At 46.5% G+C, this 27,982-nt stretch overlaps 1 long non-coding RNA gene across 1 annotated transcript in view; it reads left to right on the top strand.

The window, feature by feature from the left end:
• The first annotated feature begins 2,149 nt into the window (after nt 1-2,149).
• The window catches only part of LOC146861341 (uncharacterized), a 215,700-nt gene continuing 189,867 nt past the window's right edge, over nt 2,150-27,982 (top strand). Inside the window, exon 1 of the long non-coding RNA XR_014979247.1 lies at nt 2,150-2,337. This is a non-coding gene — a long non-coding RNA (uncharacterized LOC146861341). The remainder of the gene's footprint in view (nt 2,338-27,982) is intronic.

Below are 27,982 nucleotides of genomic sequence, written 5' to 3'. Positions count from 1 at the left end.
AGTTCCCAGCCCCATCCTGGGGAAGCAGAAGCAGAAAGCCTACTAGGCACCATGGATCATTTTTTTAAAGAAACAAATATGGGATAGTGTGGCCCACCTGGGCATCTGGTCTTAGACCCACCCCTAAAGCCCTTACAGTCTTTTGCTGTACTGGGGCTTAGAGCATACATATCCTCATGGCTTGTGACAGAAAAGTTAGATTATTTTGGAGGTACTTTTGTGATCTGGAGAAGTATGAGGATTCCAGGTGGTTCTTTCTCTCACAGACATGTTGTGAAAATGTGAGATTTTAGCCACTGTTTGAGACTTGCAAGGCATTCTCTGTAAGAAAATGTAGTGGAATACATGCAAGTCACACGCCCTATACTCCTCTCTTTGTCTAGTTTTCAAAAAGTTTAGGTTTAGTAGATTTCCCTGGGTGGTGCCAAGGCAGGGTCCAATTAATGTAGCTACCCACATCACCAAAATGGGCCAATTGTCATGTCAGGAATTGATGTTTTCATGTTGCATTATGTGGCCTATCATTTTGCAGGAGGTAGGCCCAGCCACACAAGTGAGTTACTGTTTTTATTATGTGCTAGGAATTTGTGAATACCCAAAGATTTGTAACTTTTCTTTACATAATTGTGAGGTGATTTTAGCCAAGGGTTGAGGTTTGCAGGGCATTCTGGGTAAGACAATGTAGTGGGATGCACGCAAATAACCCCATTCTGCATTACCCTGTGTGTCTAGTTTTCAGAAATTTCTGGGTTTAGTAGGTTTTTGTGAGTGCCAGTCAAGTCTGTGTCCAAAAACTGCAGCTACCTACACCCTGTAAATGGGTATATTTTCAAGCAAAAAATGAATGTCTCTATGTTGTGTTTTGGGACAGATGATGTTATGGGCAATAGGCCCAGACACACAGTTGGGATACCATTTTTAGGTCAAGGACCGCCGGTCTGCCGATGGCAGAACCGGAAGTCGGAGATTTAATGACTTGGAGAAGAGGGGCTTGAACCCGCCCCTCTTCTCCCCTGTTCTCCATTGGCTGGCCTCTTGAATGCTGGCCAGCCATTGGAGAAGAGGTCCCGTCACTCCGATCAGGCCCCGTCCTTTTCGGATCGGGGGGCGTGTTTTTTTCAGAAAGTCTAATTATCTCCTCCAGCCAATGGCAAGAGGAGATAACAGAAAAACACGCCCCCGAATCCGAAAACGCCACTGCGTTTCTCCAAGGCATTTCTGCTTCGCCTCGGAGAAAGGCGGTGGTGTCTTCCGGTGCCCTCGGCTTGTTCCTCTTACTTCCTTTCCGTGCGTTGCGTGCTCCCCGCATAACCTCTTTCCTTCTGACACAATCATTTTGCAAAATCTGCTCTTTTTTGCCACGTAGAAACCACATCTGCCTGGCATTGGTGCATGCACACCGTCTTCGACAGGCGCTGCCATTTTTGCAACGATACAGGCTGACTCCAGGAAGAAACAAATCATGCAGCCATCCCAACACTACCGGCTTGTGTCTAATCAAAACAGAAAGCAGACGTCATTTTCGCAGCCATCTTGGAAAGGGCTAATTAGAAGAAAGTTGACGAGGGGAAGTGGGAAAAGTAAGCCTGAACACCTTCAGAACGCACTGTTTATACTCATGTGAAGTTCTCTACGTGTATTTAGGTGGCTTATGTCATTTACTATGTGTAACATTTCCAACTTATTGCATTTTCTGACCCGCCTTTTCTGGCTCCTTGGATGGCAAGTTTATTTCTGTATTTTTTTTTATTTAGTTTTGTCTGTAGATAAGAACGACACAGTAACAACATTACATTTAGGTTGGGATCCATCAGACGCTGCCTCTATTAGGTACTTCGTTACCTAGCAATTGCGTACGTTGAATACTGCAAAACACTGATACTGCAAAACAGTGAAGTTAACATTATTACGTTATTAATCTCTATATTACACAGCGTCCAATATGTCACAATTTGACATATTTCATAGAATCGTAAATCGGCACACAACTAATGTGTACCAACCTAGGATCAAGAAATAGGATAAGAGCCCCAAACAATGATGGCTCCCTGTCCTGCTTTCTCCGGTTCCGCCCCTTCGTGTGTGAGGTTAGAGGTCCCTACATTACGTCGGCGCTGCGGGCGGTTGCCTGTAGTCTCAGCAACGGCGGGCGGGTAGCGCCAAACTCAAAGCTGGAAATCCTTTGGAACCTGAGATCCTGCGGGGTAGAAGTGGGGACACCGAAAAAGCCGCTGCTCGGAGAGTACCAGAGACAGGGGAGCATGATCTGGCAATGGCTGACCTCCTCTTCAACCAGCTGGTGGCCACGCAGATAAAGTTCAAGGACTGTGAGGAGAGGTGGGATGAGAAATGGGGTGTCAATAGGAAGAACCCGGAAAATCTATAAGGGTTGTGCTACTGGTGAAGGGTCATATTGAGAGGATAGATGCATACCTGTCAGCAATTATTGGACGCCACAGTTAATAACCTTAATGACAATTTGGTCGTTTTCTATTTGACTTTTGTGGGTACTATTACTTTGGCTTAAATTGTATTGGTGTTGACGATTCTTCCTCGTATATGTTTCTTTATCGTTTTTGTTGCTGGGCGCACCATAATATGATAAGCAAAGATGGTTGGTCAGGGTGCAGTTATGTTATTAGTTGTACTTTACATATGGGTTTTCACTCGGGAAACTCTATCAAATATAAACCATAGAGCAGGTTGTGGCAGGTTCGGTTTCCTTGTAATTAATTACTCGATGTCCCATTTTGCAAATGAAAACCAGTATGAGACCTCGTATTTAGTTAAAGCGTTTTGTAGTACTCGTTCCATCTGCAAGGAAAGATTGCGAGTGGCCTATCCATGCTGAGAGCACGTTAATGTTTAAGCAGCAGTATCCTTTATTGATGCCAGAATGTCTTACATTTGAATGTACTTAATCATTAATTATGGGCTAGAGTGGAAACTGATTAGGCGGGGAGGACAGCTTGAATCTTGAGAAATGCGTCCCGAAAGCGCAATGCTGTACAAGTCCAGTCTTAGTGAAGCATATCCAGAAAATAGACTAACTTCCCCAGCAATATTGGCGCTTCATGGGCACCAGCAAGTTTGGGAACCAGACGATTGCAAGGGAGGTGAGCCTACATTTTAGGCTCCGTGGTCTGAGGGTAAAGGGATATAATTAGAAAGATTAAATCTATGTTCCTTAAAACGGGGCATTAGAGAGCACTTTCTCAATGATGAACAAGAGGCATTGCGTTGGAGCAGAGAAGCTAAAGAAAACATGCAAGCAGAGAGAATTGGAAGATTACGAGCACAGACAGAATAGGAGGAAAACAGAATCTTTTGAGCGAGAGAAAAGAATGAAGTAAAGCATAAGCAGTAGAATGAAGGAAGGAAAGAGATAGTATGAGGAATGTCAAGGGTACAGAAGGATAAATAAACATAATGTATGAATTACATTTCTGTTGTAACTGTAAACTTTAACCATAACTCAAGTCTCCCGGATGGTGTTACTTACACCCAAACAGATGGCATTTTCACTGCTTCAGTTTGTCTTGTGTTTTACAGCTTGTATCACATCCTCGTCTATTGACTGTCAAGTTGTAGTCTAACTTCTCTTTCTGTGACCTGCTCTGGTTTTCACTATGGAAAATCTGTTCAACCTATGGTTCAATAGTCCTAGCTGCCCTAAGTGATGCCACATGAGCACTGTTTCCTTTTTTGTCCTTCCCAACTGAGTAGAAAGTTGTTTTTTCAATTTTTTTAGTGCTTTTTGGAATGCTAGCAACTTAAGCATTTCCAATTTAATTCTGTCTTGTTTTAAGGGTCCCTAACATCATAGAAAGATTATTTCACATGTCTGAGGGTTTAGCGAGGTTGAGAAAGTTATGTTTTCGCAGCCTATGTAGTGGGTCAGCGAGTATAGTGCACATTTCATTGGTGCAAGTGAGCAGTGGAGGCTCCCACTAACAAAGACTGCGTCTATTAATATGTCATCTAATAACGGCCTGGCCAATTGTCCTTAAATCAGTGTCAGTTATAATGGAGTTTGGACAGCTGAGCACAGGACATGGAAAAATCATGCCCCTTATTGATGCAATGACCAACAAACCCTTATTACTCTTTGCACATCATCCATGCTGGAAAAGACCATTAAGAAACATGACATTTAATTACCACAGCTTTAATCAAAGTCTTGTACTGCACCAGAGGTTTTATCACTTGAAAGAAGGTTATAACTACATATATACAAGACCTAGTTGCTGACCAAACCAGTGCTAATGTTGAACAAACCGGATCCAGTAAATATAACTGAGGACTCTTCTTTAGCATATCGATATATCTGGTTAGAGATCAGAAAGTTAGCACTAAGCAGTAGATAAATCAAGGGTGTCGTGAAATTTATGCGAGAACAACAACATTTGGGACAGCTAGATGGGTAGAGTAAGTAGTTTCAGCACAGTTGTATTCGGAAGCACTGAGAATCAAAATGTTGTGTTGTGTTTGAGTATACGAACTGGGAACTTGGGTATCTGAGCATATATGTACCTTAAATGATTGTGATTTTAGGGTGATTCAAAGTAAACCGATAAAGGGCCTTACTCTAGATCCTGTTAGATTTGGCATCCTTGAGGTGCAGTTCCCCCAAACTTTTTTCCTTCACCCCTCATGTTGGCCAGATTAGTTTTGTTGGCTTTAGGTCTCTGCAGTGGCCTCTGCACTTTACCAGTGCAAAAAGGCTTGTCTCCTCCAAACATGGTAAAATTGGTACATTTAATTTACTTGTAAGTCCCTAGTACTTGGTACAGCCAGTACCCAGAGCCTGTAAATTAAATGATGCTATTGGGACTGCAGCATTCATTATACCACCCACCAAAGTAGTACTTTTAAACATGTCAGGTCTGCCACTGCAGCCTGTAGTGCAGTTTTGAGCTGCCATTTCAACTTGGTAAAATAAACTGTTTGTCTGGCACAAACCTTCCTTTTTAGGTCTCGGCTGCGCTTGCGCAGTCTCGCTCCGAAATTTAATGTTTTTTCAGAAGAGGGGCTTGAACCCGCCCCTCTTCTCCATTGGCTGGCCTCTTAAATGCTGGTCAGCCATTGGAGAAGAGTTTTGTCTCTCCAAACAAGCCCCATCTTTTTCGGATTCGTGGGCGTGTTTTTTCGTTTCTTTCTCTTTTTCGTAGTCCCTGCCCCTTTTACACGTGGTGGGCGTGTTTTTTTTTTTGTTTTATACATCGGAAGGTTCGGCCATTTTATGCGCGGTCTTTACGGAGCGGGACGTGGGGTCGCCTCTTCATTGCTGCAAGGCTGATCTCGGCGGTTCCTCGATCGGCGTTTCAAGTACGGCGTTTCCTGGCTCCTTTCAGGTAAAAGCACTCACTGATTTCTGAATAGTGAGTAAAAGCGTTAAGGTTAAGGTAACAATGTTGTTCCTGCTTGCATTTCCACATGTTTACTTTTCTCTTGGGGCCATCTTTATTTTGCTGCAAACCTTTCCTCCATACCAATTTACCTTTCCCTCATGCACTTTGTTCCTTGGTGGTATCCAGTCTTCCATACCAATAACATTCCCTTACAGCCATCTCTTCCATCCTTGCCCCTCACGGGCGATTATCTCTGCGCTGGAAATCATTCTTCCGTTCCCATCTACCTTTCGCTTACAGACATCTCTTCGGCGCTGGAATCCTCTCGAGCACCGGTTTACTTTCCTCACTGGCCCAAGCTTTCTGCATAGGTCTAGCTTTCGATAGGGGCAACTTTTTTGTGCGGGATACCGCTCCTTCATAACGCGCTCTCAACGGCCTTCCCGTTTGAGGGGTTAACATTAGTAGCGCCCGTATATAGTAACGCCCCCTACAAGAGGCAGGAGCTATATCTATTCCACAACTAAGCGCCACTTTTACAGAGTTTGCCAGTGAAGGGCTATTTTTGTTTTCTTGTCTGTTTTCCCTGGGCTTGCAACTAGTGCACAAATCCTGGAGGTACTGCAAGGTGTGGATTGGAAAACAAAATGTGTACTGCGGCTCTGCGTCCAGGGATGTGGTCTTTTTACCATACTGCTAACGTTTTGTAAGGATATCAGCAATGGCCATTGAAATGGGACCATTCAAGGCCCCTTTCAGGCAAAAGCACTCACTGATTTCTGAATAGTGAGTGTAAAAGCGTTAAGGTAACAATGTTGTTCCTGCTTGCATTTCACATGGTTCACGGGCGGCAGAGAAGTAACAGGACTCTGTCTTTTCCTTCTTACTTACAGAAGAAAAATATAGTGTCCGCTTCTGCTCTGCCGCTTCAGCTGCCCCCACCCCACTCTTTCATTCCTCCCTCTGTTTCTGTCTAGCAGTTCTTCTCTAACTGAAAACTTTGACTTCAAGATGGGGTTCTCACTCTCTTTCCTCTACTTTCTTTTATTTGCTCCCCTGTGAAATGGATCCAAAAAAGAGAAACATTTTTGCTGGAAATGTCGTATTTTAATTCTAAGGTGCAGCATCTGGAATAAAAGGTTAAAATATGAAAAATAACTAAATAAAGTAGGACAGTGGTAGCAAACTGGCCAGATTTGCTTTTATTCACACCCAAACACATTAGCGCCACTTTTACAGAGTTTGCCAGTGAAGCGCTATTTTTTTTTTCTTGTCTTTGTTTTCCCGGGGCTTGCAACTAGTGCACCAATCCTGGAGGTACTGCAAGGTGTGGATTGAAAAACAAAATGTGTACTGCGGCTCTGCGTCCAACTGCTAACGTTTTGTAAGGATATCAGCAATGGACATTGAAATGGGACCATTCAAGGCCCCTTTCAGGCAAAAGCACTCACTGATTTCTGAATAGTGAGTGTAAAAGCGTTAAGGTAACAATGTTGTTCCTCCTTGCATTTCACATGGTTTGCAAAATTTTGCATTCCCCTATGAGTGTTTGCTTTTTCCAGGATGATGTTACTTATTTTTGTAGGCCGTATATTGCTCTTGTCTATTGCGTCATTTAAATTAAGCCTCATCCAGGTGTTTATAGCCGACAGCAATTGGGTTGTAGTTGAAGGCAGTGTGAGGTTTTTCTCAGTGGGACAGTATGGTGTTCAGTTGGGAAGACGATGTGGCACTATGGCCAGAGCTGTTGAATTTGGAACTGGGGAACCAGGTTCAGCCTTAATAACCAGTCCACCAGACGACTCTGCTGAGAGAGCACAATCCCATGCTAGACCTTAGAAGGCTTCGCAAGACCTTAGAAGCGCTGGTGTCTTAGCACCAGCAGGTGGACCCTAGCACTGGCAAGTCTGGGTTAACCTTCAAGGTTTGTCCACCACATTCCATACTGAAGTTCACCTCCAGTCTTGCTAGCAGGCCTATGAAGTAGCACAGCCAAGAACAACAGTGACTCTGTCACTTACGTCACAGGACCCTTGAGAAGGGCCAGGTCTAGGGCAGTGCAACCGGTGAGACCGGGCGCTGACTTTGGGTGGAGACATTATGTTTGCAAGTAAATTAAGGTTTTAAAAGCGCTTGCTGTCTCCTTCCTGGCCTCCAGCAATTTTCGGCAACAATAAAAATGCCATGATGACTCTGGTGTTTAATGTTCTTCCTAGAGAGAGATCAGAGTTTTGTCTAGTGGAAGTTTTGACTCCTGGAAAGGTAGCACATAGGGTTAATGTGCCTGCAGCAAAGAACATGTACCATGCAGATCACAAAGTGCACATAATGTAAATAGGTCAGTGGGCTACTGCGTGTGTGTGTGTGTAGGTGGCTCTGTGGGTGGCTCTATTTGTGTGTGGGTTACTCTATGTGAGTGGCTCTGTGTGTGTGTGGGTGGCTCTGTGTGTGTGGGTGGCTTTGTGTGTGTGGGTGCAAATTCAATAGGTCTCGCATTTGAGTGATTAAGCTATTGACATTGTAAATAACAATGCCGTTTCTTTAAATGTTTGAAAAACATAAACAAAATTAATGTCATGAGCAATGCCAATACTTCTAACTTTAACAATGCCGAGACCATTGCATTGTAAATGCTTGTTATCTAAAGAAGTGTGGGAGTGCTTGGTGGTAAGAATATTGTGAATCCCTCCAGATCCTGATATTTCCCCCTCATAGAAATATCAGGAAAAGGTGTAAATGTAAATGTAGCTGGAGTTTGGGGTTTGGGGTTTGCAGGGCATTATGGGTAAGAAAGGCAGTGGGAGCCATGCAAGGCACGTTAGTCTGGACTCCACTCACTGTTTAGTTTTCAGAAATGGCACTGAGTGGTGGCTGAGCAAATACCAAATACAGCAGCCAGCTACATCACCAAAATGGGTCAATTTTCATGGCACAACTATATTGTCTCCACATTGCGTTTTCATGCCTATTAGGCATGTGAAATAATGCATGGTTAGTACATATATAAATATTAATTATAACCTGAAACTCAGCTTGCTCTGATTGTCTTTTGACAACCAACATATAATATAATATATAATTATATTATATTCACTGAAAAAACAAAGGTTACAGGGACGTTATATTTAGGTTCAGATTTTACACACACAAAACTACAGAAATTCAGCAGTTATAGTTATCTCAAGTAATTATAACTCGTGCCCTAAGGTAACTATGACTCGCGTCCCCGCCATGAAGATTTCTCATCAATAATAGCGCTGTAAATGTTGCAGTGATATTTTTAATGATGTCAGAGAAGATGTCATGAGTGATGTAAGATGTGGGGTAATTAGCAGTGCATGGCGAGGGCGCGAGTTATATTTACTTGAGATAACTATAACTTCAAAATTTCTTTGGCTTTGTGCATTAAATCTGAAACTTACTATAATGTCCCTGTAAACTTAGTTTTATTGTAAATTTCTAAGGTTTTTATTAATTCTATTTGCTAACTATAGCGTCTCTTTTTTCTTCGTTTTTTTCAGTGAATTTCTATTCTTTTTAATGCTATCTCCTAACTATGACATCCCTGTAACCTTTGTTTTTTTTCATTGAGTTTCTGCAGTTTTTCAATGCTGTTCCCTAACTATAATGTCCCTGTACCCTGAGGGTGTGAGTGGGTAAGTGAGTGGTTGTGTGGGATTGTAAGTGGGTGTGTGAGTGTGCAGTGGGTGTGTGAGTGCATGTGTGACTGGTTGTGTGGGTCTGTAAGTGGGTGTGTGAGCGGCTACATGGGTGTGAAGGTGGGTGTGCGAATGGGTGAATGAGTGAATGAGTGCCTTTGTGGGTCTGTGAGTGGGGATGTAGGTGGCTCTCTGGATATCTGAGTGGGTGTATGAGTGACTGTATGAGTATGTAAGTGGGCATGTGAGTGGTCTTCTTGGTCTCTGAGTGGGCGTGTGAGTGGCTGAGTGGGTATGTGAGTGTGTGGGTGTGTGAGTGTGTGTGTGAGTTGACGTGGGAGTGTGTGTGTGTGACTGGCTGTGTGGGTCAGTGAGTGGGTGTGTGAGTTATTGGGATCTGTTGCGGATTCTCACAGGGGCACATTGAGCGCTGCGGTGGATCCACGGATAGCACCCAAAAACACTTTTGTAAAATGTCTTGCCCATGAGAGGTCCCTGACAGATCCCTCTATAAGTCCCATGGAGTCAGGATACTTCTAACCTGACCCCCTTATATCCTATTTACACTTTATTTCCCTCCCCCCAGGAACCCTGTCCCTACTGCCAAAATGGCTGCCCCAACTTATCTCCCAGGTTTCGGCCAGCCAATCACAGCATTGCTGTTGGAGCGTGGATCTTTCGGTTCCACCACAGTGGATCCCCGTCTCTAGATATGCATAGATCTTTTTTATTTAATAACTCCAAAACTATTGAACAGATTTAAACCAAATTACAAAAAGCCTTCTTTCTGGACCAAGATCTAGGTTTGTGTCTATGAGGTCCCATAACTCGATGAAGTGCTTGCACATAGAACATGTGTTGAGGAGTGGGCAGTGGAGTTGGTGGGTCACTTCTGGTGTAGCCAGGGAATCAGTGTGGTGCTTTGCTACATGACGGTGGTCGTGCTTGCTGGTTCAGGAGAACAAGCATCAGTTGCAGGAGAATGGTCCTACTGCAGAAGCTGTGGCAGCGTGGTAACACTGTTCGCTTGATCATTCGCGGTGTTCAGGGTAAGTAGGGCAGTGGCCTCGTAACTTCCAGTGGGCCGGGAGCCAGGGATCCTGCCGATGGATGCGGTCCAAGCGGGGACTGGCACAGACGGGGTTGCAATTGGTGTGCCAGTGGCACGCCTGCTGTGCTGTGGCCTCCATTAAGTAGGTCCTGGGAGGAGGGAGAGGCGCCGGAAGACACTGGGCAAGGCTAGGTGGGAGACAGAAGCACAGCGATCGGGAGAGGGATTTTGGACGGAGATGGGAAAAGAAGTAGGCTAGAAGCACAAAAATGAGCAGCATATTTTGAACAAAGAATTAAGCAAAGCACACTGAGACAAAAGCATAAGAATAAGCAAAAGAAACGGCACAAAGAATTTACTAAAAAGCGACTGATACAAAAGAACAAGGACAAGCAAGAGAAATGGCACAAAGAATTAAGTAAAAAGTGACTGAGACAAAAGCACAAGAATTAGGTAAGAGAAATGGCACAAGAATAAGCAAAAACAATAGCACAATTTAGACAAAGTGCAAGAGTTAGGCAGCGGAATTAGCGAAGCAGCAGCGAGTGCTGGTATCACAAGCACAAGCCAACCATCAAATGAACAAAATTACATTTGGAAAAACAATATACAACCCCTGTTTCAGGGGTTTAATAAGGACCCCACCAGTGCAAATCTTCTATGTGCAGGGTCTGTTAGAGGGTGCAACCAACACTAAAATCTTTGACTACTATGTCATCATAACCAACTCAGGCCTGCTGAATAGAGCATGAGCTTCCCCACAAAGCAACAATCAGTCAGTTGTAAAGTTGCAAATATGTAAAAAGTTAGAACTGGCAAAACAATACACAACCACTTTCTGGAGGGTTTTACAAGGATTACCACTCTGCATATCTTCCATCAGACAGAGGTGGCCAATGCAAAAACTCTTGCCTACTATTTAAATCAGTGAGATTCCATGAAACAAGATGCCTGTCCACAGGTTTTAACAGTATAAGATAGCAACCCACCCATAAACCCCTCTTGCCTTTAACATATTGCTGTTCACAATACATATTTCAGGCCCACTGCCTTTGTAATACATTTTCATCAGACCTAAGGCATCCAATGTAACTTTCCACAATGAACCAATCAAGCCTGTAGCTTTTATAATTCACTTATCACCATATTCAACTCAGGCCTGTTAATTAGCACTAAAGCATTTCCACAAGGCAAGCTAAGAGAAGTTAACAATGAACGAGAGGTGCATATCTTCTACCAACAGGGATTGTTAGATTCAGCGCCGTATTATGAAAGTGCCCCAGGGTGTAACAGGCATTTGCGCCCACTTTGCGCGTCCCCTGGGCACTTAGGTATTACAGAAGGGGCTGCAGATGGTTGTGCGGACCTTTCTGTAATACCGATAGCGCTGGTGCACTTAAAGCACCAGCTCTATCTTCAGAGAGTGTTCCCTCGTTTGCATGGGGGCGTGCCCCATGCAAATGTGGGAATCCCTTTGCCTCTGCGCTCGCGCCCTATTACAGACATGGGTGCAGAGGCAATAACACGCTCAGGAGGTGCACTGGCAGTGCGCCACCTGAGAGCAAGCTCTGAAGGGGGAAATGGGGATCCTATGGACCCCCACAGATCCCCTTGCAGGTGGGTGCAGTCACTCACTGCACCTGCCTGCAGGGGGATCTCTAATTCCCTTTAAAAGTGCAAGTAGTTGACGCCTACACAGTGAAACACGGAGCGGCTGCTTCAAAGCTGCTCCGTATTTCACATAAATGTGCTGCCCCAGGGCAGTACGAGTTTGCGGCTGCCCTGGGGGCAGCGCATTCTATGTAATAGGGCGTAATTACTCTGTTTGCGTCTGGCGCACCTGTTTTAAGGTGTGCCAGGCGCAAACAGGGAAAGTGTGCCCTGATACAAAATATGGCCCCCGGTGTCTAAAACCAAAACCCTTGCCTACCTCAGTCATCTGTGAAATTCCATCTAACATTATGCCTGTCTCCCATCTTTAACACAGTGTAATAACAATCCACCTTTCAATGCCTATTGGCTTTAACATATGCTTTATGTTACAATAAATACCTCCTACTGTGTTTTTCATAACATTTTCATAATAAACGTATCATGCCTATAACCCTGATCATTCACTTGTCATCATAACCGAGTCGTGCTGTGTTAAGCAAAAGCATTCAACTAGACAGAAATTGCAATACAAGTACTCCTTTTCAGTGGAAGCACACAACTTCAGCCCAATCAAGAACGCGAGAAAACCAAGCATGTGGGTAGAGCCAAATCCCTCTCTCTTTTATTACTTCTTAACATTCTTTTTCAGCTGATCACATAAGGTACAGCGACAGCCGCGCTGTTTGGTCAGACCAAAATATGTGGGAACTTGGCTGGCAAGAATGCATTAAATGGGCAGGAGCAGAGGAGGAGCCTAGCGCCTGACCAAGATGGCCGCGTGAGCTTTGAGCTCCCGGGACCCACGCGCCCTCCGTCGATAATCCTGTCTTAAATCCTGTTTTATATGCACGGCATCTTGCAGATGACTCATTGCTGAGGCGATTGATGCTGCCCGGGCTCGGATCGCCCACCGGGAACTGGAGTTGTCCACGGCAGAAGATTGAGGCCTATCTCCGAGGGATGCCAGGGGCTGGCGTTGGCAGGATGCCCGGCCTCTAATTGAACAACAGCGGCCTGGCGAGGTGTGAACTGGCGGACGGAGAACGCCGTACTTTCACTTTCACTTTCTCGCCCTTTGTTTGCCTTGGCCCGGGAGTGCCTTCTGATGCTTTACTATCCTCTGGACGCCTTGCGCCCTACTCTGACTGGTTATTGCAGATCTGGCTTCTCCTGTTCCCTCTGACTGAGAGAGGGTCGTCTCTTTGCACCGGATTGCTCGGTGCCAGACATGTCGGGTAAAGCAGAGGTGGATAGGCTGAAACCCAAGGCTACCAGGCGGGGAGCCTATACCCAATCCAATAATATGGATCGCTATGCCCAGCAGAAGGGATCGCCTGGTGGATCGGGCCAGTCGCTGGACGTACAGAAGGCTGCCTCATGACCCGACCTCGGAGCTCTCGTTGCAGGATGTCATGGGTGCGCTCGAGGGGATGCAGGCCTCGATTGGGAGACAGTTTGATGCCCTGGCGCATAAAGTGGATACTATCTTGGTGGATGTCAACCTGATCCGCACGGATTTGGGCAAAACTAATGAGCGGGTTAAATCCCTTGATCTCAAGACCACAGGCCTCGCTGATGATGTCTCGGAACTTCAGACCGAAGTTCGTAAGCTGCGGGCCGAGAACGACCTCTCCGCCCGCCGGCTGGAGGACTTTGAGGGCCGGGCCAGGCGCAACAACGTGCGCATTATTGGGGTTCCGGAATCCTCGGATGAGATCTCCGCAGATCTGCTCGTGGAGGACTTGGTGCTTAACCATCTGAAGCCTAAGGGCCTTGGAAAGTTTTTTGCAGTCGAGCGGGCTCACAGAGTTCCTGGCGGGAGGCCCAGGGCGGGAGCCCCTCCGAGACCGATTGTCGCCCGGCTCTTTCACTTCCGAGATCGGGACGCTATCCTGCAAGCATCGCGGGTGACGGGCCCGATCCCTTTTCAGAACGCATCAGTGAGTTTCTATCCTGACTTCACCCAGCTGGTGCAAAAGCAAAGGCAGAGTTTCCTGGGGGTGAAGAGACGTCTTTGGGAGAGGGACCTGAAGTATGCTATGCTTTTCCCTGCCAGATTACGTGTGGTGTATGAGGACCGGACTTTCTTCTTTGAGTCGCCTGCTATGGCCGGAGACTGGTTGGACGCTCTGCCCCGACGACGGACTGGCGGGGATGCTGCCACAGATGTGGAGGGTGACCGGGATGGGCAGGGTTGATGCCTCTGGAGCCGGACTGACTTGCTTTGGTTCCGGACACTGACTTGAGCTGATTGCAGTAATACGGAGGGTTGCGGGAGGAAGATGGGAGCTCTTTCCTCCCTCAGGGTACTTTTTGTAGTTTTGTGTTATGGTGGGGCGACAGGCACACTGCAAGTTGGGGGGGCTTTGTAAGCTGCAGCAGGGGTGCAGGGTGGGGGGGAGAGTTGGGATTTTGGGTTTGTTGTTGGGGGGTTTGTTTTTGCAAGGCGTAGTAATGGTTGTCAGGATTGTTCAATGGTGGCTCTTCGGGTGTGGGGTGGGCCTCTTTGTGTGGGGGGATGGGGGGTAGGGGCTTAAATATTATTAGCTGGAATGTTAATGGCTTGGGAGATCGTATTAAGCGGGGGATAGTCTTGCAGTTCTTGAAACGGTCTTTGCCGGATGTGGCCCTACTGCAGGAGACACACCTTATAGGTAATACTTGCTATGCTCTTAATAGAAAAGGTTACAAATTCATCGCTCACTCGGGATTCTCCTCATGCTCCAGGGGTGTGGGCATCCTTGTTAGAGCTTCACTCCCTTTCGAGGTGGACTCCACCATTGTTGATGATAGGGGGAGGTTTGTGGCGGTGACGGGGAGGTGGGAGGGAAGAACGTTGGTTTTGGTTTCGGTTTATGTCCCTCCTGCCCTGCAGGCCTCCACGTTTGCAGATCTGGGTAGAGCCTTGCTGGACCTCCCGGAGGGTATGCTAGTGGTGGGGGGAGACTTTAATGCTGTCGGCTCTGGGTTGCTGGATAGGTACCCGCCCAGGGACACCGGGGGGGCTCAGAAGTGGCTTCCAGACTTTATAGATACACTCGGCTTGGTAGACTGCTGGAGGCTCCGGCACCCCACACAGAGCCAATATACCTTCCACTCCGGGGCGCATGGTAGTCTCTCTCGGATTGATTACCTGCTCACTCTGGCTGCGCACGCCTCATTGGTGTCTGAGGCTAGGCATATGGCGCGGGGCATATCTGATCATTCGCCAGTGTGGGTCCGGCTGGATGTCGGCCGTGAGGGAGGGGGCTGGGTTGCTCCTATTAACCCCTGGTACTTTCGTGATCCCAAGATGCGCAGTGCGCTGTTGAAGACAGTTGATCACTATTTTAAGGACAATCAGGGTTCCGTTGATTCGGCTGTGTCGTTGTGGGAAGCATTTAAGACCGTGTTGAGAGGGGAGGCCCTCTCCTTGGTAGTGGCCGCCAAGTGACGGAGAGATGGCGAGGTTATACAGGTTGAGGATGAGATCGCGGCTTTAGAGGTGGCCCTGGAGGGGGAGGTTACAGCGGCCTCACTGCATAATCTGAGCTTGAAGCAAGCGGAATATAGGGACCTGGTGGCGAATGCCGCCAAGACCCTCAGTAGGGAACAGCAGGGTCGCTTGTACGATGTTGGCGATAAGGCCGGGAAACTCCTAGCGTGGCTGGACAAAAAAGAACGTGTTAATAGAGTGGTGCCGGAGCTGACGAGAGAGGGGGGAGAGGTGGTTGTTGATCCCGAGGGTATAGTACAGTGTTTTTCGGATTATTTCCGTATGGTTTACGCCTCGGTTTCGGATAGGCCAACTGAGGATTCGCGTGACCTCCTGCGTGACATCGCTCTGCCCTGCCTTTCTGACGTAGATAGAGATGACCTCGATGGAGATATAACGGTTGATGAGGTGGCGGGTGCTATCCGCGTGCTGAACTCGGGCAAGGCCTCAGGCCCAAATGGTTTGCCGATTGACTTGTATAAGCTGTTCCCGGATAGGGTTGCCCCTCACCTGCGCGCCATGTTCGTGGAGGCGCGGGGGAGTGGGTCCCTTCCGTTGGACCAGCGACTGGCGACGATTGTTGTGATACATAAGGATGGTAAACCCCGGGACAAGTGTGCCTCCTATCGGCCAATATCACTCCTTAATGCTGAGCCGAAAATTCTGGCTAAAATTCTGGCGGGCCGCTTGGTCAGGGTGCCTGGAGACTTGATCCACCCGGATCAATCTGGTTTTATCCCGCACCGTAACACTGCGTTAAACCTTAGGCGTCTTCATGGAGTGAACGCCAGGGCGAGCACGCTGCGAGAACCAGCTATTGTGGCGTCTCTTGATGCCATGATGGCTTTTGATACGGTGGAATGGGCATATCTGTGGGCTGTGCTTGCCAAGTTCGGCTTTGGCCCTGGTTTTGTGAGCTGGGTGAGGTTGCTTTATGAGGGTCTCCTTGCGAGTGTTGCGGTAAACGGGCGGGCGTCGACTCCGTTCCAGCTTGGGAGGGGCACCCGACAGGGTTGCCCCCTGTCACCTTTGTTGTTCGCCCTCGCGCCGCTGGCGGCGTGGATACGCTGGCACCCGGATATACGTGGACTTAGATGGTCGCCCGATCACGAGGACCGTATTTCGCTCTATGCCGATGACATCCTGTTATATCTCGCCTCGCCCAAGAACTCGCTTATAGTGGTTTGTGACGTTCTGACATCTTTTGGTAAGAACTCGGGTCTCGTCATCAATTGGAGTAAATCATATCTATATGTTCTGAGCGGCGATGTTCCACCTGTCACGCGAACTTGTTCGATCCAGATCGCCCAGCAGGGCTTCGTGTACCTGGGGATTTTTATCTCCACTGACTCCACTTTGCGGTATGAGAAGAACCTGCTCCCTCCCCTGGCGCGTTTGCGGCGGGATGTTGCGGGCTGGCGGAGGATGCCGCTCTCCCTCCTCGGGCGCGCCGCCTTGTTCAAAATGATGACTCTTCCCCGGTTCCTCTACGCCTTGCAGAATACTCTTGATTGGGTACCGGCCAGTTACTTTCGGGAGGTCGAAAGCCTCCAACGATCGTTGTTGTGGGATGGGCGGCCGCGCATAGCGATTGCTAAGTTGACGCTTCCGTGGTACGACGGGGGTATTGCGCTTCCGGACATTCAACGCTATTACTGGGCCACCCAGTTGAGCGCGATTAATCATGGTTTCTATGGTCCGGCTCTAAGCCCCGGCTACGCCATGGACCGATGGTTGTTGCGCGGCGGTAATTATCACAGAGCGTTGTACTCGCGGTCGCTGGACTCGTCCCTCACAGGGCCCACTGGGGTGGCGGTGCGGGTGTGGAAGTTGGCGACTGACTCGCTGGGCTGGAAGGATAGGCTCACCCTTGCTACTCCGTTGTTTGACTCTGAAAAATTGGGGAAGCTTTGGCATACGAAAGGTTTTGAGAAATGGGACTTGATCGGTATCTCCAGGGTTGGAGATTTGCTGATTAAGGGGAGGGTGAAGTCCTTTGAAGAGCTGCAGAAGGAGTATGAGTTGGGGAAATCCGAGTTTTTCCGCTATGTTCAGGTGCGTCATGCCCTGCGGTCAGTCCTCGTAGAAGGAGAGAAGGTGCCTGAGTCCTCTCCATTGGAGGACCGGATCCTCGATGGCCATATGCCAGAGAGTACGGTCTCTCTTATCTATAAGAAATTGATTAATGTTCGGGCGGACCTGCTATTGGGGCTGCGGGACCAATGGACTAGGGACGGACTTGAGCTGGACGACGAGGACTGGCAGTCTGCGGTTTCCTCTCCTAAGGAGGTCGCGATCCCGTCGCGTCTGCGGCTGGTGCATCTCAAAATACTCCACAGAGTCTATGTTACGGGGCCAAGGCTGGTTCATATGGGATTTTCTGAGGAGGGCTTATGTAGGAGGGGCTGTGGTATGGTGGGTACCTTCCTGCATATCATTTGGGAATGTGGCGTCATCATGGAATTTTGGAGGAGAGTCTATGCGGTAATGGGGGAGGTGACGGGCATTGTTATGCAGCCGGAGGCGCGGTGTTGTCTCCTGAATGTTTGGGGGCCTACTGATCACGATGAGGCACAGACCCAGTGGGTGACACTGGGTAACATGGTGGCTAAGCGAGACATAGCGCGCCTGTGGGGCTCCGCGGGACCCCCCACAGTGGCTGCGTGGAAGGAAAACATGGACTGGAGTATGCTCAGGGAAAAGACGGTATATTGCGCTAGAGGGCGCCCTCGGAAGTGGCATGCCATTTGGGGGCGGTGGAACCAATATAGGGGGGGCATATGTCTTGCCCCTGATCTGGATCCTCCCGAGGAGCAGCTCTCTCCTTAGCATTCTTTCCAGCTCTGTACATATATTTGATTGTTAATTGACTTCTTGGGTCTCTGCTTTTCCCCCTTTTTCCTCTTATCACAGCACTGTGACTGATGGACGAGGGGGGGTCCGGTCTCCCCTGAGGGGCATTCACCAGTTGTACTCAGTGTTTTTCGCCTTGCTTGGGTTTGGTGTGTGTTTGTGTGTATTTAAAATAGAACCTTTTTGCTTCTCCTTTTATGCACTGTGGACGCTTCTTTGTACTGCCCTCTTGAAGCTGCCGAACCTCCGGGTTGTCGGCTGAATAGCTGTGTCCCTGTTTTTTGATGAATAAAGGTTTTATAAAAAAAAAAAAAAAATGGGCAGGAGCCATGTGCTGCAGCTTGTTCTCCTCACATGTCCTTGTTCTCCAGAGGAGTAGGATCTCTGTGCTCTGTGACATTTTAACTATGCTGGGAAAAGCTTTTACTTGCTGCGGTGGAGCTCAGCCAGGAATGCGGTCTGCACAAGACTTGAGAAACAAGCATTTGCAATGCAATAGGTCTCGCATTTATACGAGTTTGAGCTATTGGCATTGTAAATGACAGTGCCTTTTATTTATGTTTCAAAAAAAAAAACTTAAATAAAAAGCATTGTCATTTACAATGCCAATAGCTCAAACTCGTATAAATGCGAGACCTATTGCATTGCAAATGCTTGTTTTTATACCTTGCGCAATAATTTTACTTTAAGTTTCGGTTTCAAGTCTCCGTTGCCGATCTGGGTAATAAAGCTTTCTAGTTTGGGATGTTTCAAACGTGCTGGGTCCATACGCACAACGTGTTAATGCAGATGCATAACTCAGCCTCCAATTTAACGTGTGTTGTTAATAAAAACGTTGTGGCGCTGTGTGGTGTCCTGTGGCATGTTCACTAATGTGATACAACAGTGCGCCCTGAGCGTCACATTAACAATGGGATAATCTGACGCGTGACACAAAAAGTAGCTGAAAGCGGGCACACATTGTTCATGCTTCATTAGGCATGCCCTGTGCCTGAGAGTGCTGCGTTACAGGCAGCATTTTTTTACCTCCTCCATCTCATGCTAACTTCGCCGATAGAAGTACAGACAGCAGCAGAATGTTCTCTGGGTCGTCTCTCAGGTGAGCATTGAGAACTCCTCGTCCTTAAGCGCGGAGCGCTTTTGAGGATAGCGCAATTTAAGAACTTTAATTTAACAAGGAGCTTTCGATTCCTAGTGTAGACAAAGTTCCCGTTTGAGAGTTCTGGACACAAAACTGGCGTGAAGTTCTGAGGCATTGGGTGTGGGCGGCCTGATGAGACGTTCGAGGGCGCCATATGTGGTAGCAGGGCTCTGTGTTTTGTTAATTGTAATGGCGGATTTAAGGGGGAAGAAAAGTGAGTTTTCTCTGCATGCATAATAAACAGGCCAATGAGCGTCTGTTGGCTGCTGACGGGGGTGTGTGTGGGGGGGGTGGAGGGGTGGTGTTTTGTAGCTGAGAGGAAGGGGTCACATCAAAGTGAAAGCAAACAAGTGCTTTCAGGCCTCCAAATGGTGCGCGCGCCCGGCCGACGCACATGCACTGTATTTGGAGGCCTGAAAAGCCACTGTTTGCACTTCCAAAACTCGCTTACTATAAGTCTCGCCAGAGCAGCGCTAAAGCGCTGTCTCAGGCGAGACCTAAAAAGTGTACACAAATCTCCACGGTTACCGTCCGCGGCTAGAAAAGAGCACTGTGTATTGCACTTGATGTTTAGAAATGCAGTGTACACAACAATTCACGGTTACAGCAGTGAACAAAACCGTCTGTGCAGGTCCGCGCCGGGAACCAAAACAAGCATTTACAATGCAATGGTCTCGGCATTGTTAAAGTTAGAGCTATTGGCATTGCTCATGACATTGTTTTTGTTTTTAAAACATGTAAAGAAACTGCATTGTTATTTGCAATGTCAATAGCTTATCCTCCCGGCAGGACCTAAATGGAGCACACCAGGCCACTTATGAGCTCTAGATAGTCTACCACTGTGCCAGCGCCAGCTCTTTGTAAAAAGGGACGAGCGTGGTCATAGTCAGTACATCATAATCACGGTTTTCATTAAACCAACAAGAGGAGGTGGGGAGTAAAAAAATATATAATTCAAAATTGTTGTTAGACAAAGAACTTTACATCCAGATAAAACAGATTTAATATTTATAGAAGTTAGAGGATGAAATATGAGACTGATACTGAGCACAGCTTGCTTTTAATAAGAAGTTTTATTAAGATTGCGAGTTAAGCTGGAAGTTGTATGCACATAGCCACCTGTGCCCACACATAGCGTAGCTGGAGCCTGCCACAGTTGAGATAAATACGTGCAAGTTCGAACCTTGGTGATCGCTGGTTGGCTCGGCCAAGGCACCACTGCTAATGCACTGCCATCCCTTGTTGCACTAGGCCTATGGACTGATAGTCCAAGCATTTTGCAGAGGTCCACGCCTTGGACTGGGTGTGAACTTCTACATGCCCAGCCTGCTTCCCGCGTGGAGCGGTGTGTGTGTAGGGGGGGAGGCCGGAGGGAGCACGATGGAGCCTCTGATCCCAAGCTCTGTACTCGGAATCAGAGAGAGGAAGGGAGATGCAGGAAAGGGAAAGAAGAGGTATCGAATAATGAGAGGGAAAGGAAGAGATTGATGTAGTGATGCGAGAAAGAGAGAGGGGGCCAGATGGAAAGGGGTCAGAGGGAAAGCAGGGAGATGGAGTAAGGAGAGAAAGACGGGAATTTGGAAGCTTGAAAGAAACCTCAGAGCCAAGCATGTCTATTTTTACAAAAAGGAATGATCAAAGGCACACGGTGCGAGCATTTAGGTACGTTTCAGAAGCTCGCTATCTGATCAGAAAAATGCTTAAATGCGTTTAATTATTCAGACAGCGTGCTCGGCTGGCTACTGCATGCAAATGAAATATTCGTCACTGTTTCCCTTATCAGATCTTGCAAATCAGTGGGGCTCTCAAAGTCCAGCGCACGCGACACTGAAGCATAGCTAAATGGTAAAGGAGGGAACTGCCCGGGATCGGGTGGGGTTGCACGAGAGAATGCGAGGCTCGGTGCTGCAAACTTCCTCTGAAAGGAAACTGCATGCTGTTGCAAGCCCTAGTGGACGGCTCTGGGCTGCAGATCAGCAGAAAGTGATATGGGCGTGCAAACCGCGGAAAACAACAGAAAAAAAGGCAAACAACGTGTTCAGCGTCAATGCTGCATGTAGAAGTTAACACTCTGCCACGAATCCAAACACCCCAGCGTGATGCATAAGGACAGGATATTTCAATTCATTTTCAGGTAAAAGGAGGCCAGTTTTTGCGGGGGATAAACATTTATACCAAAATTCCCCTAAATACGAGCGCTGAACCAGCAGTTATTTCAACGTAAAAAAACAACCTAATTTCAACATTCTGCACGTCGAGACAACCCGAACAGCCAATATATCATAAAAGTTGCTCTACAACTTGAGTGTTTGTACAAACGTGTAGTTCCGAGCGCCCCCCTCCTCCCTCTGTAAAGTGCACGCCCATGACACGGGAATTGAAACACGCAGCTCGCTGTACATTCCTCCTCACACATACCTCCTTCCAGCATGAGAGCAGGTCTGGTTTTCCAAGTTTCGTGCTGTAGCCAACCGCTGGAAGTTAAGCGTGCTCCCTACTCAGCGGCAGCCGCGCGTCTGCACCCCGGTTCCCTGCAGCCGAGCACGCGATGCGCAGTGCGCCCCTCCACGGCCGGGACCCGTGCTGCTCCTCACCCCGCGCCTGCCGTGCAGCAACAGCATGACTGCATGCTCTGAGTCACCGGCTGAGCTCACACACACCAGCAAGCGCGGGAGGAGGCCCTTGCTGCGTGCGGGATAAGGATTATCAGAAACTCAGTCTGCGATGTAAACACGGCCTCTTCCCAGCCGTTTCAAGGGCAGGTAAAGAGCGAACGTCTTCGAAAACGCACACTTCTCACCCTACAGCCTCACGGTGGTGAGAGAGAGGGAATACAGACATCGCTCTGTACCTTTGCAGACTCCTGTCTGCCGAGGATAAAAAAAATGCTCCGTTCCCAGTCCCGCCGCGCACGAAATGGCCGAACCTTCGGATGCCCAAAAAAAAAAAAAACACGCCCACCAGCGAAAAAAGGGCCGGGCTGCGATAATGAGAAAAGTTGCAAAAAACACGCCCCCGAATCTGAAAAGGAAAGGGCCTGTTCGGAGTGACGGACCTCTTCTCCAATAGCTGGCCAGCATTCAAGAGGCCAGCCAATGGAGAAGAGGGGAGAAGAGAGGCGGGTTCAAGCCCCTCTTCTCCAAGTCATTATGTCTCGCGAGCGAGACTGCGCAAGCGCAGTCTTCGCTAGCCGAGACCTAAATAGCCCTGGCAAAAATGTTCAAAGCAACCCCACCCCCTTCCTGCTCTCACATCTTTCTCTCTCTTTTTTTGCCTTTCTCTCTCTGCCCTAAAGCACGCACCAGGCCTGCCTGCTATAATTATCCTGGGGGAGATGGAGAATGTAATGGGAGCACCAGCAGTGCCCCCTTGCCTTCAAAAGTCAGCCCCTCAAAGGCACCAGCCCACCAGGGAAAAGCCTGGTGGAATAAAAGGAAAGTCCGGTGTTCTAATCTGTTCATGCCTCCCGGAAGGAAGTGAAAGGGAAGCTTGGAAATACTGATGCGTTCCGTATGTTGGTGCCTACACGTCTTTCTATGCCTCCCTGAAACTGATCTCATGGGAGGTGCTGAGAGGAACAGATGTATTGTTTCAAGCAATATGTTTAACTGTATGTTTATGCTTCTCCGTTTTCCAAAAACAACATAGCGATGGTGGGATTTTCCTCCTGAAAATGTTGCTGTAAGCTCTCTTTTGAACTTCATTGTGCACATTTAAAGCACACCAAATGTAAGTGCATCTTTTCATTGTGGAAATGTGACATTTGCAGCAGTGAAAAACAAGCATTGGCATAGCCAATCAGACTCGCTTTTGGGACCTTATAAGTATTTAGTTATGCAGAACAATATCCTTGGTGCAACAACAGCAACTGTTGCATGGCTAAAAACGTATAAGGTCCCAAAGGCGAGACCTATTGGCTATGCGTATTTCTTGTAAATGCATTTTGTTTTAGCTTCAGATATACTAACAATAGAAATCAATTTGAGCTGCTGGAAAGGCAAAAGATGAACGAAAACAGCATTTTAGTAAACAGTGTTGTATAAGACAGTCAGAATCAATGAAATTGCATCTCATTTTAAATATTCCTACAATAAACTAGATACAATTGTGTGTTCGTGCTTTACTTCGAAGTAGTTCTAGGATAAATTATTATAAATCATTGATTATAATAACGTTGAACTAAAACGGATGCCCCCCAAAAAACGTACACAAATATGAATGTAGTAAAAAAGGCACCCGATCTTGACTTTTTTCAGACCACTGGTGTCGGCTACCTCCGTGAGATACAATACACTGTGCATATAGTGACATGTCGCCGCTCTTGCTAACCTGTGGCAAGAGACAATGCCACAGAAGAAACTAGGACTGCAAAGAGCAGGGCGCTTCACCGGCGCTGGCTCTCCGAGCTGCCCTTCCCGGCAGGATAATTGTTCTCTGAACGGCAGAGTGCATTCAGCTAAACATGTTCCTTTTGCTTACCAGATGGCTCTTCAGCTGAAAGAAATCTCCTCCGTTAATTGACAGTGCGGGTTCTATTTTCCTATTTCTCAGTGATAAGTCCACATCAGAGACCCCGAGAGGCTATATAACACCTGAGGACAAACAAAACCAAGTGCAGGGTAGAAAGGAAGATACTGCTATGATCATGTCAGCAGGCTTGTTGAACATGTTTTTTTCCTGAAAGCCTGAAAAGCTGCACAGATGAATCAGCTGTGCCATTGCAAGCTTCTGACCTCATCAACCTAAAGACTGGTCCGTGCACAACCATGTGACAAAAGGAAAGCTAAGTGAAAAGCACAATAGACCCGTTTCCATGTCTAAGGTTGGTTGTGTTTGTTTACTTGTGAGTAGAACGGGCTGCTTTACATTGCTGTGTTAAATAAGAACTGCTGTAAATGCAATGCACCTTAAACAAGCATTGGCCGTGATTTTGCAAGACGCGCGGCCGCGAGGCCACGATTTCGCAAGACGCGCGTCCAGGAGACGCGCTCTGTGGAGGGGCGAGCAAGACAGAGAGGCAGAGCGAGGCGCGCGCGGGAGAGCAAGAGGAAAGCCATATGGCGTCTCTGCTCGTAAGCGCGCGCCCGCGCACATGCACGCAAGCTGTAGGCCGGCCATGGTAGCATTTTTTGAAGCCCTTACTAAAAGTCTCACCAGTCCAGCACATGCGCTGGGTCAGGCGAGTCCTAAAAAACGGTGGTCTGAAGAACTCCCTTGGCTAAAGTATTATTTAAACTGGGTACATGAAGCTTTGTGCTTTTCTGTGCATTATAACCATTTAGACAATCCTGGCTGGATAGTTGTGCACTTGCCAATGAAATACACCTTAATCTACTGACAAATTTGAATCCAGCACGGCACAATCAGTCTTCCATCCCTCCAAGGTCACTAAATTGAGTACCTTTAAACTGGGTAGTAGAAAACTCTTTTTTAACACCACTTAAAAACTGCACAAGCACATTCTAAAGCACTGTATAAAGATCATAGGAGATGTGGCATAATGGCTAGAGCTGCTGACTTTGGAACTGTGGCACCAGGTTCACAATCGCTTAAGGGGCTGTTTACAAAGGTAAATTACACTTGTCAGTAATTCACATGTGTAATTTACTCTTACACTTTTGAGTAACGTTACTAGTTTTGGCTATTCACAACATCAAGTGTAAAGTTACTCACAAGTGCACAGTTACAGGTCTACATCCCCTAAAAAATGGGGGTTGAGCCACATTTCAGAGTGTAAGTTACCACTGCCAAAACGGAAACAGCAGTAAGTCTAGCATCACACATCGCCAGACACTGAAACTGGAGCATCCCACCACAGACACATAAATAAAGCACCATAGGAAATAATATTCAATTAAATTAATTTAAAATAGTTTTTAAAAAAATTCAAATAGTTTTTTATCTAAAAAGAGTACCTATTTATTATTTAATTAGAAACTATTTTTAAAACTTTTACATTTATTTTAATTTCTTTTGTACTCCGCTAATAATAATTATTAATGCATAATAAAAAAAATACTTTAGGTGGGAATTTATTTTTCAACTTCAGAAATTGTTTTTTTTGTTTTTGTTAAATGTGATATATTTAAATCAATTAAAGATTTAATAAAAAATAGTTAATGATTCTGTTGCATTTTTCTTTTTTTCTACATTTAAAATAAACATACAAAATTGATTTATATTATAATGTAACATAAAAAATATTCTTACTATTTTTTGAGGTAAATAAACTTTTTTACTTTCATCTATACTTTCCCATATGGAGATCTCTGCCACGACTGTCGAGTCTTCCTATGGTTAAATGTAAGGAAAAGTCAAATTATTTATTTAACTAAAAAAAGTAAGAATATTTCTATGTAAAAAAATAAATGTATATGTAAAATAATTTTATAAATGTATTTTATATGTTGAACAAAATTAAAATTGTTATAGCACTGTTAATTAATTTTGTATCAAATGTTTAATCAATTTAACTAAATTAAACTAAATAAAAAATATTTTTGCTGAAGTTCAAATTAAAAATAAAACTCCACATAAAATAAAAATATTTTAATGCCTTCATTGTTATTGAAAGGGAAATTGATATATGAAATATATTAAATATAATGACACTTTTTAATGAATGTTCTATACATTTGTAAATGTTAAAAAAATTAATAAAATATTTTATCATTAAAAAATAAATATTTTTTATTTTGTTTAAAAAAAATGTAACCTTAAATTTTATTTTTAACTATTTTAAATAATGTAATTTAATGTAACATTTTTTCCTATGGAGTTTTTGTTGTAAGTTCCTACTTAATTATTTTCTATGGGAGAATGTTGCAGTACCAGTGGTTGGCCATATGTGGTGTCAGACTTACTCCAGCTCTGAGCTATTGATTTGCTACTGTTCTGGCTACCTTTTTGGCTGTAGTAATTTTAGAATTGCAGCTTGCGAATAGCAATGGGTTTAGTGCCTTTTTATGACTTTGGCGGTATTGGAGCGGGGCCGCCACCCCACCGCTCTGCTCCAGAACCGCCAAAATCGAAATATACCACCCGCCAGATTATGACTTTTTAAGTCTATTGCGGTTGATCGTTTGGCGTTCCCACAGTGGTGCCTCTTAAAAAGGCACCGCAATGGGAACTCCAAAGCAAGTTCCTGCGCGGCATGGACTGTTAAGACAGAGGGGAACACCATGTTCCACCTGCATGCCCTGTAGGGCCCCCTTTATTTCCTTATCAGCCACAGTTTTCATGGCAGATTCACCGCCATGAAAACCATAGCGGAGAGGAAACTCGTAATATGCTTGGCCAAGCATATTGCAGCCTCGAAACCGCCGCAACACCACCAGGATCTCTGATCACTGGCGGTTGCGGTGACGCCAATGCCGTCTGACTTCCCAAGTTGTAATGAGGTGGTTGGACCGCTCGTGCGGCGGTACCTGAACCACCACTATGGTACTTAGTATTTTGTGGGCGGGTGCATGTTCCAACCAAAAGCCCTCCTTACTCCTCCCTAAACCCAATCCATTAAGTAGTAAGTTTACAGTGTTTTCCTGCCACTCCCCTGCGTCCCTCCTTTATTTACTACTAAGGGGCCGATTCCGATCCGGGTCGGAAACCTCTCTGACCGAGCCGGATCCGGAGTGTTTTCCGACCGAGCCGGAGTCCTGCAGTCCAACCGAGCGAGTACGATGCGGCCGTATGCTGCCGGACTCGGTTCGGTCAGACTCCCATAGAAGTCAAAGGGAGCCGGTCGCACGTCCCGTACATGGGCTCCCAATGACTGAATGGGTACATCACGCACTGTACATGCCTGTGTTGGGGAGACCCATGCTTCTCCCCCTGTGTCCGAGTGATAGGGCTGCGGGTGACAGGGGTCCGACGCGAACCCCCAAAGGCAACCACCCAGACGATTTGCAAGCCGGACACTCCGGCTCGCATCGGCTGTCCGACGCGTGCATCGTACTGGCTCGGTCGTGAATCGCATCCACTGCACGCCACGGTTAGCTTACGACCGAGACGTCCGGAGCGGTTCGGACCCAGAAACGACTCGGTTGGTGAATTTCACATAGCTCGCATTGTACTTGCTCGCTCGTACAGCTGTACGAGTCGGGCGGTAAAGCCGCGTACAGCCGGATCGCGTTTGGTGCCCTTCCGACCCGGATCCGAATACCCCTAAGTACTAAACTTACATATATGAGGATATCCCCATAGAAAAGATATAGGTGAGCTGGAGACTTATATTCGCCGGTTTGTTAATAACATTCTGAGGTACTTTAGTAGTACCGCTGTAGTACTACTAAAGTAATAAGAAATGCATAAGCCTCTTAATCTCCCTGTGCCCAAAAATACACACATTTTTTTTAAATGTAATCTGGACCTTATGTAAAGCATGATAATGCCCTTGGGCCAAGACTGAGCTATACAAACTGACAAAAAAATAATATTTTTAAGAATGCAAACGCTACAAAACACCATTCCATTAAATATTCACTCATTGGAGTGCTGGGTAGTGGGAACTTTGTTGATGTCCGCGAATTGCGGAACTTTCCTTCACAGAAACAGCAGGAACATGCATAATTTACCCTGCTCTAACCCTCATACATTAAAACTACACAAAAGAGAAATCAAATTCCCTCTTGTTTACCACGGGGATGCTCTAGGTACAAAGAGGTACAAAAGGGGGTGGTGCCAGCCCGAACTGCCAAGCCATGCCTTCCCTGGACAGGAAACAAGCTTCCTAGGACCGGTTTCTGGCATTTCAGCCGTCTTCAGCCAGGCTTGCTTGAATCCAGTGGCAAAGTGAGGAAG

This window comes from Triturus cristatus, chromosome 3_1 (assembly GCF_964204655.1).
Source record: "Triturus cristatus chromosome 3_1, aTriCri1.1, whole genome shotgun sequence".
In the NCBI taxonomy this organism is placed as follows: Eukaryota; Metazoa; Chordata; class Amphibia; order Caudata; family Salamandridae; genus Triturus; species Triturus cristatus.
The sequence above is the reverse complement of the archived record's forward strand: the minus strand, read 5'-3'. Positions and strand labels throughout refer to the sequence as shown.